The following is an 11,622-nucleotide window of genomic DNA, read 5'->3' as shown; positions in this document are numbered from 1 at the left end:
CATTTATTAAGCTTCAACTAACACTAAACATGACTTAAACTGCTTGTCAAGACAAAATCATTGCTCTGAGAGGATCTGAGAGATTTAATTTTACTTCTTGTTCCAGTGAAAATGGTTTTGCTACAAATGTAGTGAGGGAAAATCTTAACCAGGAATGCAGACAGCAGACATACTAAATAGCAGAGAGGTCACCAGCACTACAAAGATGTGAGCATATTCAGCTCAGATTTTTTCACATTGCATCACATGTATATATATATAGTCAATGTTTTGGGGCCACCCAGTGCCTCTTCCTCAGGATAGCATAGTGACCTATGTTGTCTGTTGTGACTATGTTGTGACTATGGACCTAGGTGTGCGGGTGTCTTCTTCTACATTGTGACTATGTTGGGACTATGGACCTAGGTGTGCTGGGTGACTTCTTCTTCTACATTGTGACTATGTTGTGACTATGGACCTAGGTGTGCGGGTGTCTTCTTCTACATTGTGTGAAAAACATTTATGTGCTTCTATATACACTTTAGAAGGTCTTAATTGCATGTTTAGATGCCTTAAGTGCTTTTTCAGGTCAGGAATCAGGGTCTTACTCTTAGTTTACTGTATAAATATATTTCTTGTTTGATGCCTCAGCAGACTCTAAAGCTCTGAACAGAAAAAGTAGAACATATTGTTATCTGCAGACTGAATATTGTCATATATAGCAATCCTTGCATTTAAATCAAATTTGTGGAACCAAATGTGGGGTCATGTTCATAGAGCCTGGACTCCCAGAACTACTACAACAAAGAAAATAAAGTAAATGTAACTGAATGAAGGTCGTATTATTATTTCTGATGCTGCAGTAATTTCTGACTTTTCTCTGTATGTAGGATAAAGGAGAACTGAGATTGTGCTCCACTCTATGTATTGTGCAGTAAATTTAATGTTTCAGTTACACTTGAAGATTTGTGGTAAATATATTTTAACATTTGGCATTTCTGATAGAAATAAGAAACCGGCTCATGTATTCCACACCAAATATTTGACATTGTCTGCATTTTGTATTTTTTGTTGAAGAATTTCTATCTTTGATCATTAAGGTTTTCTTAAATCAAGTCCTACAACCAAATGAATAGACAACTGCATGTTATTTATGTGTATTTTCTTTATTGATATTACAATGGGGAATCAGACAATTCTGAATGAATTATTCCTCTCTGGACTGTCCGATATTCCGGCTCTTCAGCTCCCTCTCTTCCTCTTCTTCCTTCTCATCTACCTTCTGACATTACTCTGGAATTTGCTGATCATCTCCCTCATAGTCACTGACTCTCACCTCCACACTCCTATGTATTTCTTCCTTGGGAACCTGGCCAGTCTGGACCTCTGATGTTCCTCAGTCACCGTCCCACGAATGTTATTTTACCTTCTCATCCAGAGAAGAAAGATTACTATAACAGCTTGTATGACCCAAGTCTTCTTCTTAATATTCTTTGCAACCTCTGAGGTGTTTCTGTTGGCTGTCATATCCTATGATCGATATACAGCCATTTGTCAGCCATTACATTACACACAGATCATGAGATGGAAAGTGTGTGTACAGTTGGCCTCCCTTGTGTGGGGTCTTAGTTCTTCCTATTCTTTAGTTCACACACTTTATGCCTTGAAACTAACATTCTGTGAATCAAATAATATAGAAAGTTTCTTCTGTGACCTTCCTCAGTTGTTACAGATCTCCTGCAGTGACATCTTCATCAACATTCTGCTCATCTTTGTCTTGGGAGGCTTCCTTGGAGTTGGTTCTCTAATACTGACCATCTTTCCCTATGTCTATATATTCAGAACTGTCCTGAAAATACAAGTTAAAGGTAAAAGAAGTAAAGTTTTCTCTACGTGTTCCTCTCACCTGACAGTGGTCTTCATATTTTATTGTTCTACTATGTTTAATTATTTTCGCCCAAACACTAATAATCACTATGCTGCTGACAAAGCGTTGCCTGTCTTTTATGCCGTGATTGTTCCTCTCCTCAACCCTCTGATATACAGTCTGAGGAACCAGGATTTCAGAGCGGCATTTCGGAGTGTTTTTTTTTAACAAGATATTCCAAACTAAATACAGAAATCATCTTAGATAAACCCTCATGTGCATGCATTAGAAAGATACAGAAATACCTTCTTATGTCCCATTGAAGAGCTTTCGTTTCACAAGTGATTAAATAAATCAATAGAGGGGTCCCTGGACCTACCTAGTGATATGTATTTAATTAAAAGTCATGCTGCTTCACCACTGCCTGGCATAAATGGATTAAACTTAAATTTTTACATTACCGGCGCTCACTCACTTCTCGATCCTGTGCCGGCTCTCTGCCGTGACAGGGGAGGGGCTGGATTCCCCCCTCCCCGCTCCGATCGTCCAGCGCTGACTGGCGGAACGGACGGGGGAGGGGGCGGGTACAGCTGGCCCTGCCTCTAGATAGGCAGAGCCAGCTGTCACTTACACAGCTGGGCGGATCCCGGCATCATTGTCGGCATCTGTTTCAGCTGCGGCGTCTCAGTATATAGGGAGCTACAGCTCGCGGTATACTGAGCTTTGGGTGATGGGAGGACGCTAGTTTGTGTCCTCCCGTTACCCTTCGGAGAACTATGGGGAAAAGCCCCAACCCCATAGTTCTCCTTTAAATATTGAAGAATAAGATGAACTAATAACAGGGAAGAAAAGCAAAGAAAGGGGTCAAGAGCCTGCCGGTACAACAATACATGTTATTTCAATACGATAAACAATACACTTCATTTATTTTGTGTTATTTTGTGTTATATGGTCTAAACATGTTAAATAGGAAGTAATTGTCACTCATGTTTTTTGGTATTATAATATTTACTCATCTGTGCTTTGATTGATTGACTGACTGACTATGAATAAGAAAAATGTAATCAAGAATGTATTAAGTGACTTCATTGGAAGCGCTGACTGGAACAGGTTATTTCATGAATGATATGTTGCAATGATCTAAGCATTGATACATTGAAATAAATCATGTCACTTCCTAATTCAGGGTCATTGTTGTTTTATTGTGTGAATGATTCTGTTGATTAAACAATGAAGTATTTACACCTCACATACCAGCGTGCATTGATATTTATGGAGGAACATTTAAAGGTACGAGTAACACTTTATCTAATAACAAATGCTCAAACAAAGGCATTCTAAAATATTTCTTAAAAGAGCCTCTTAGTTATGTCTTTAAAGGAGAACTATGGGGTCAGGGCTTTTCCCCATAGTGCTCCTAAGGGTCACGGGAGGACACAAACTAGCGTCCACCCGTCACCCTAAGCTCAGTATATAGGGAGCTACAGCTCGCGGTATACTGAGACGCCGCAGCCGGAATGGATCCCGACAATTATGTCTGGATCCGCCCAGCTGTGTGAATGACAGCTGGCTCCTCCTATCTAGAGGCAGAGCCAGCTGTACCCGCCCCCTCCCCGTCCGTTCCACCAGTCAGCGCTGGAGGATCGGAGCGGGGAGGGGGGAATCCAGCCCCTCCCCTGTCACGGCTCTCTGCAGTGACAGGATCGAGAAGTGAGCGAGCGCCGGTATCTTCCGCGGCGGCGAAAACAAAGAGGGGAGTGAAAAGCCCCCCCCCCCCCTCATAGTTCTCCTTTAAGTCCATTTCCACCTTTGTAAGTGATTGTTGTGGTAATGTAGAGGTGCAATGATGATGTATACATGTGCACATTTACATGACTCACATTACAGGCTTACTTCATTTTTGTTATGGACTTTTTATTAGGCCGGAATTCTAGAAATTCAAAATTTTCTCCACAGGAAATTCAGTCTGACACTGGGTTTGGATTGTAAAGCAGCTACCCCCCTCCCCCATGATTCTGTGTAACACGATCAGTAAACACCAGCCCTGCATTTACCCTGTATGGGGGGGTTGCCACTATTAATACTAATGAATGGGGGGGGTGGAGGGCTCAGTTGTAATATACACACATTGCTTCCACAGCACAGAGACGGCCATTTTCATGAGGATAGGAAGAGGAAAGCTTAGAAAAAAATGTAAGTTTCTGTGTTCATATACATCATCTGCATATACCTGCTTCATTATAGGTTGAACTCAGGCAGCCATCAGGGGGGATACGGCCGATACTCATGTAAGGGGCCCGGGCAGCCTGGGGGGCCCGCCCGGAACCCTTACATGAGCATCGGCCGACGGTGAAGAGCGAGGAGGCGGACTGGCCCCTGCAGCAGAGCTAGAAAGGAGCTAGGAAGGAGGGAGGGGGATGCAACCCTGACCAGCCTACCTTAGAACCCCTTCAGAGCCCACTATAGCCAGTCTCAGATGGGCTGTGCAGCATCTATGGTGGGCTCTGCAGGGTCACTCTCAGGTGAGTCCAGCGCGTCACCCAGCCCTGCGTCCAGCGTGTCACCCAGTCAGCCCTGCGTCCAGCACGTCACCCAGCCCTGCGTCCAGCACGTCACCCAGCCCTGCGTCCAGCACGTCACCCAGCCCTGCGTCCAGCACGTCACCCAGCCCTGCGTCCAGCACGTCACCCAGCCCTGCGTCCAGCACGTCACCCAGCCCTGCGTCCAGCACGTCACCCAGCCCTGCGTCCAGCACGTCACCCAGCCCTGCGTCCAGCACGTCACCCAGCCCTGCGTCCAGCACGTCACCCAGCCCTGCGTCCAGCGTGTCACCCAGCCCTGCGTCCATCGGATCACTTAGCCCTGTGGCGGTGCGGTATGGGGGGGCCCGGCCTAAAGCCGTGTAAGGGGCCCCAAAATTTCTGATGGCTGCCCTGGTTGAACTCGATGGAAATGTGTCTTTTTTCAACCTGACTAGCTATGTAATTTACACTCGGTGTACATTGCTTGCATATGTTTTTTTTTAAATACCTCAGCAAAGGTGGAAATGGGCTTTAAGTGCATTTTATGGCGCCATAAATGCTATTGCTGGTCAATGAATCACGGCCTGTCAATTTCCTGTAGTAAAGTCTCATTGTTCAGCGGCATTCACCGAAGCTCTGTGGTGAGAAAGGAGAAAATATAATGATCTCCAGACTGAATGATTGTAATATGCAGCCATCATGGCATTTCAATCATATTTTCTACCTACGGGTCTGACCACACAGGTTGGAGTCTCTGAATGATGGCGTTAGTGAAATCCATGGGAAGGCCATATCTTTGTTTCTGATTCTTCAGGATTTGCTGCCTATTCCAAGGTCTTTGGCTGGTGGGCCACCTAAATCAGCGGTTCTCAACCTGTGTGACCTCAGGACCCACATTTGTGCTCGGTCATTAAGTCGTGACCCAAGTCGCACTGCAATGGAATGTACGGCATTGCGATACGGTGCAGGTGATCGAACTCTGGGCGGGAGGTGCGCTTGGGGTGCCATTGAAATGATTGGCAATGCAACACACCTCCCACACCAGAATGCGTAATAGGTGCGATTGTGTGGTACAGTGCGCTTACCACACAGGACTGTGCAATTAACGTACTGTAGTAGTGTGAAAGGGCCCTCAAAAGCATTGACAGACACACACAGCCACAGGCACATACTCACACACTCACAGACATTCTCAAACACACACATACACACTCTAAAAAATATTTTTTTAAGATCCCCCCAGTCTCCCTATCTTACGAGAACTGGAGTAGATCTTCAGTCTGGGGTCCAGTGTGGGCTGCTGTGCTGTGATGGAGCTCCATCCATATGTGCATTGCTGGTACTGCTCCCTTGCTCGCCCTGTAGAGGTGCTGGGAGCCAGAATGTGACGTCACTCCGGTCCAGGCACCTCTACAGGACACTTGAGGGAGCTGTAAGCAATGCACATATGGATGGAGCTGCCTCGCGGCCATAGCCCCAGCCCACCCCACCTCAAGCTGACACTCAGCATATTTTAAATGGCTGCTTGGTGTGAAAAGTGAGAGTTCTGCGCTAGGGGGAGGCTAAAGCGCCTCTCACATAGAAGGCATGCGAAAATGCGGTCGCAACCCACTTTTGGGTCACGACTCACCAGTTGAGAACCAAGGACCTAAATGACCCTCTGACCCATGCATCCTACAGTTACTTTGATGCTTCCTCGCATATCTGATATTTTTAAGAACAAGTTTTGATATTTCACATTACTGATATAAACACAAATCCGAATTCTGCTCCCATTCATAAGTCTACATGTGAAACGTTAATAAAAAAAATACATCTGAATAATAAAGATTGATATAAATCATGTCCTCTCATGAGTTGTAGGGGTTGATTTGTGTTTTTTGTTTTCTTTCTTTATTTATGTTGTCATAAAAAAGTGTCAATAAAAATATTACAATGGGGAATCAGACAATTTTGAAGGAATTATTTCTCTCTGGACTGTCCGATATTCCGGCTCTTCAGCTCCCTCTCTTCCTCTTCTTCCTTCTCATCTACCTTCTGACATTAATCTGGAATTTGCTGATCATCTCCCTCATAGTCACTGACTCTCACCTCCACACCCCTATGTATTTCTTCCTTGGGAACCTGGCAAGTTTGGACCTCTGTCACTGGCGGAACTACCAGGGTCGCAGCGGTCGCACTTGCGACCGGGACCTGGTGTTCCGCCAGTTCAGGGGGGGGCCCAGAGAGAAGAGCTCGCCGCCCGCAGCTGCTCACGCTGCTTGCTGCCCACGCTGCTTGCTGCCCGCTGTGTTTTTTGGAGTCTGTGATACTTGTCCTGGTGACCACTAGATGGAAACTCTGAAATGTTACAGTTGTCACCAGACCTGGGGGGGGGGGCTTCCATGGTCCCCAGCTCTGTTCTTGGTTCTCCAGCATCTCACTCCTCCTGATAGAATAGGAACAATTCCAACAATTCCAATACCTCAACGTTCTGCTCATCTTTATCCTAGGTGCTTTTCTAGGAGTCGGACCTCTTATACTGACTTTCCTGCCCTATGTCTCTATATTCAAAACTGTCCTTCAAATGCAAGTTAAAGGTAAAAGGAGTAAAGTTTTCTCTACGTGTTCCTCTCACCTGACAGTGGTCTTTATTTTTTATTCCTCTGTTATGTTTAATTATTTTCAACCGAGTGCAAATCATCATTCTGCTGCTGACAAAGTGGCTCCCGTCTTCTACACTGTGATCGTTCCGCTCCTCAATCCTCTGATTTACAGTCTGAGGAACCAGGATTTCAGAACGGCGTTTCAAAATGTTTTTAGGAAGATCTTCTCACCGCAATACAATATCCATCTACACTGAACCCTTATTCGTAGAGAAACAAAGTGGAAAGCTGTTTTCATTAAAATGTATCACTTTTTGTTTTATAGAATATCTAAAACTTCTGACATTTAGTCGTTTGTTTGAGTTTTTTTCTTTCTTAGTCCCGTTGGGAAGAATTCCCTTCATTTCCATTCCTTGACACGCAGCAAGAAGTGAGAGGTAATCCCCCTTTTCACAGCTATAACAGGAACACAGCCGATGACAAGTCAGGATGGACTAAGTGTTCGATTCGAACATGAGTTCGAATCGAACATCGGCAGTTCGAGTGCTCGCCGAGCGCCGAACTTTATGGAATGTTGGCGGTCTGTTCGACCGCGTTCATTCCATAATACAAAATGCCCACTAAAGCTCTGATTCGTTAAAGTCTTGCACCTGACCGCAGGTCTGGTGCAAGACTTTGCCCAATCAGGGCTCAGCGGAGGAGGGGCCTGAAGGAGAAAGTTCTCTATCAGGTCCCCCCATGTGGGCGGGTGCCATAGCCAGCTTGCTATTGGCTATTGCATTTTACAATATCCAATAGCAGGCTGGGTATGGCTCCCAGCCTGCAGACGAAGTAGAGGCAGGGGGGCGGGGCAGAAGAGCCGCGGCTGGACCGAAGAAGAGAAGCCGACGGACCACCGGGACAGCGAGCGGACGGACCAGGAGGCCGTGACAGCGAGCGGACGGACCAGGGGACCAGAGGCCGTTACAGCAGCGCAGGTAAGGGGGGCAGTACACTGTATTTATCACATGTACCGGCAACTGTATGAGGGTTGAACATTCGACCCCCATACACTTGCATTGAGTTCGAGTTCGTATTCGAACCTTTCGGCTGTTCTAATGTTCGAATACGAACCGAACAGGGGGGAGTTCGGCTCATCCCTAATGACAAGTAGAACATTTTGATTTTAACATATGTCTCTGTGTGAATGGTCATGGAGACTAATAGAGAGGGTGAATCCCCCCTGAGAGAGATTCACACAAAGACTGTCATGAAACAAATCTAGAGTTCTAACCCTTCCTACACACCATCTAGAACAGCAAATATGTACACTTTACGATCACCAGAAAAGACACAGAGTTCAATCCCCACATGTGGGAAAATGTTTTTTTTTAAATAAATTCTTTATTTCAAGTTTACATGTTTCCAATACCGAAGGATGTACCCGTATGGACACGCAGGTCCGGGTACGAACAGGACATTCAGAACATGGCAGCGGTAAGGAGCGACACATAATAAACATTCCAAACCACAATATCTCTGCAGGGTTCAATGTAGCGTAGATGCACCATGGGGGACACCATCACGTGGGTAGCATGGGCCATTCATCCAGGTCAGTCCTGGCGACCACTTGACTAGAACCCCATCTGGCGGTACTGCATTCGGTAAACCCTGAGGCTCATGCGCTAAACTATATAGCTACCTTGCCGGTAAGTATTTCCATATGATCCGCTAGGTGTTTGTGTGGTATAGACCTGGGTCAAACATCCGTGGGTGGCGCGACCCCCGTCGACCTGCCTCATAGGACAGCCCGACTGTGGCGGGCAAGTTTTTAATTTTTTTATTTTATGTAAGAAGGGTTATTCTGACTCCAATTGTTGTGATAGCGATATATACCTTGCTGAGACCTCTATGCCCGGCCTGTATAAGCAGATATACTCACTGCGTACAATCCTTGTAAGATAGCTGAACTCGTCAATACCGATTCATTCAAAAAGGGTGCTTTATTCTGGTTACAGGTTACAGCAGATGACAGGAACAGAAGATGAATGGTTATAGTATTGTGCGGTCAAAAAATGATGCCTTTTCTAGCGTACTATGTAGAGTACATGTGTCCTAGTTACATGTGCCCTGTTAGCTGTGGCCATGACACAGGAAGCACTGACCTCAGGAAGAAGGGCGGGGCTTACATACAGAGGAAATACGTCACAAAGGGAACACAGAACATGTTTGATACAAAGAAAGGCCACTAGATGGCAACATATAACTAACTATATAAACGTTCATAGGAAAATGGTATAGAGAAACAATCTATATAAATTCTCATCTATATAAAACTGTTATGCCCCATTGGGGCGGCACAAGGGTGATGTTATGGGACAATCTTCCATGAGAACGGATTCTAGCAGATACAGTAGAGGATTGTATAGTAAGTTAAACACAAAATCACAACCGAGGTTGTAGTGGGGTTTTAAAGAGGAGTCAGAGGGTTATAAATTAATATAAATTTATTGGTTTCTTGCCGAGAATAAAACTCCCTGAGGAAGCCTACAAGCGAAACGCGTTGGGGAATCAATGGAGCTGTATAACACTGTATATGAAACACTATGAATTTATGAGCTCTTTACATTATGACATGGTAATATGAATTATCTATGAATTGTGAAAATTAGGCAAGAAGTTTAGGGACTTGAGAATCATGTATGTATACATTTTGATTTTAACTTTTTTCATGGAAATATTTTAATGAATTGTAATAAATTTATATTAATTTATAACCCTTTTACTCCTCTTTAAAAACCCCACTACAACCTCGGTTGTGATTTTGTGTTTTATTAACTAGATTGGGGTGAGGTCTCAGACCACCTGGGTGGTTACTTTGGGAAGTGCTATTTTGTATTGGTGATTGTACAATGAGGTTGGGTTGTTTCCTAGAAGATCACAGAGATCCGGAAACTGATTGAATACCTGTCAGTGATTTGGGGTTTGTGGAGGCTTCTCAGGCGGAAACCCAGGTTTCACTCTCAGTCTTAAGGGAGAGTTAGGGTTTCAAGCATCACAGCCTCAAAATAACAAATATGTGGTTCAGAGGGGGTTATTCCTTCATAAGTCCTCCCCGTAAGCACCAGAGATCAATTTAGGAGTTTACTGAGTACAGGTCTGGGAGAGAGCACCAAAAGCAATACAGGCTATTAATGAGGCTCCAGCTAGTAGTAAGGCATTATATGCAAGTCCACAATGACATTCAGTATCTATGGCAGGTGTGCAGATGCACAGAGTACTTGCGGTTGTGGTGGAGGAGTAGATGGAAGGAACTGGGGGTCCTTTGGGAGTCCAGTCCGTAGGTGTGTGGCTGGAAGGCACAGGCTGGTGGTTATGGAGGGTCCCAGGAGACAGCAGGCATTCTGGTTCAATAGTGGAACGCCATGCTGTCTCGTCTGGGCGTTTATATAGGGCTATGGAGAGGAGGAGGAGCCACGGCACGCAACGGCGCACTTCCGCGTTCCACGGTGGAACGCACCCGACCCGCGAACCGGAAGTGACGAGCGTGCACTCCACCATGGAACGCAAGCGGCCGAGAGAAGGAGCGGCTGGCTGCGGCGTCACCCGTCCCTGCTAGAGCTGACGGCGGCGGCCGTTACAATATCATTATGGTCATTATATTTTACAAAAACTGATTAGCCAATAAAACACTTACTGTATATAAACACGGGCCATTGTCATCATTATTATATACATAAGTTAGCAGCAAACATCACACCATGCTTCAAAATAAAGGTGCCTTTCCTTTGAGTTAGATTAAGGTCATCATTTCTTTTTCCCACTAACCAATCCATGCACCCAACTTTTATATTGGTTCTTATGGAATACAAGTGTAAGGCCGTGCTCTGATGACTGGATTTAAATATCAATGTATTTATCTTTAACTTTAAACATGTAAAGTGATTTTAAAGTCAAAAGGATTCCAAGCTATTTGAAATGCTGATGAAATATCTTACACTGGATGGTGCTCCTTGATGTTGAAAAGTTTTAGTTCCCTGCAGAATCAGCTGGTCCCCTGAGCACTGGTCCTGACTTCCTGTTTTAGAGTGACTCCTTCTCAAGCAGAGTGCTATGGAGTCACCCTTGTGTGTGCTGATAAGCTGTGCGTGTCTCCACAAACACACAGACACAGCAAATCAAGCTTCTTCCCTCCCCCCTGGCCCCCTCCCTCCTCCCTTCTCCAAGCTAGTAGATAAACAGTTGCTGGAGTCTGCTTTGTCCCTTGTGATCTTGTACTGGAAGGGAAGTTCAGGAAAGCTGAGAAGAGAGACTTGGAAGCAGCTGTTCAGAAATATGATGGTTGTAAGTACCGTATTTTTTGCTCCATAAGACACACTTTTTTTCCCCTAAAAGGAGGGGGAAAATGTGCCTGCGTCTTATGTAGCGAATACCTATCGCCCGACGCCCGGGACATGCAGTTTCAGGTGCCGGGCGAGTAGTTTTTTTGTACATTCAGTCCTGCTCCTGACAAGCAGAGCTGAATGTACAGTGGGAGCCGCTGTTCGTTTAATACAATGTGGTTTTTGGGGGGCCCCAGCTCCTCTGGGGGACCGTGACCACAGCATAGGAGCTCACCATAGAGCCCCTTGAGCAGACGAAGAACGTCATTCTTCGTCTGCTCTGTGTGATTACTGAGAGCGTGGGGCTG

General features: G+C 45.3%; 1 pseudogene; it reads left to right on the top strand.

Moving 5' to 3' along the window:
- The first annotated feature begins 1,159 nt into the window (after positions 1-1,159).
- LOC108802633 lies at positions 1,160-2,074 on the top strand (annotated as a pseudogene).
- The last annotated feature ends 9,548 nt before the right edge of the window (positions 2,075-11,622 follow it).

The sequence above is a fragment of the Nanorana parkeri genome, unplaced genomic scaffold (genome assembly GCF_000935625.1).
Source record: "Nanorana parkeri isolate BGI_ZX_2015 unplaced genomic scaffold, ASM93562v1 scaffold2996, whole genome shotgun sequence".
NCBI lineage: Eukaryota > Metazoa > Chordata > Amphibia > Anura > Dicroglossidae > Nanorana > Nanorana parkeri.
The sequence above is the reverse complement of the archived record's forward strand: the minus strand, read 5'-3'. Positions and strand labels throughout refer to the sequence as shown.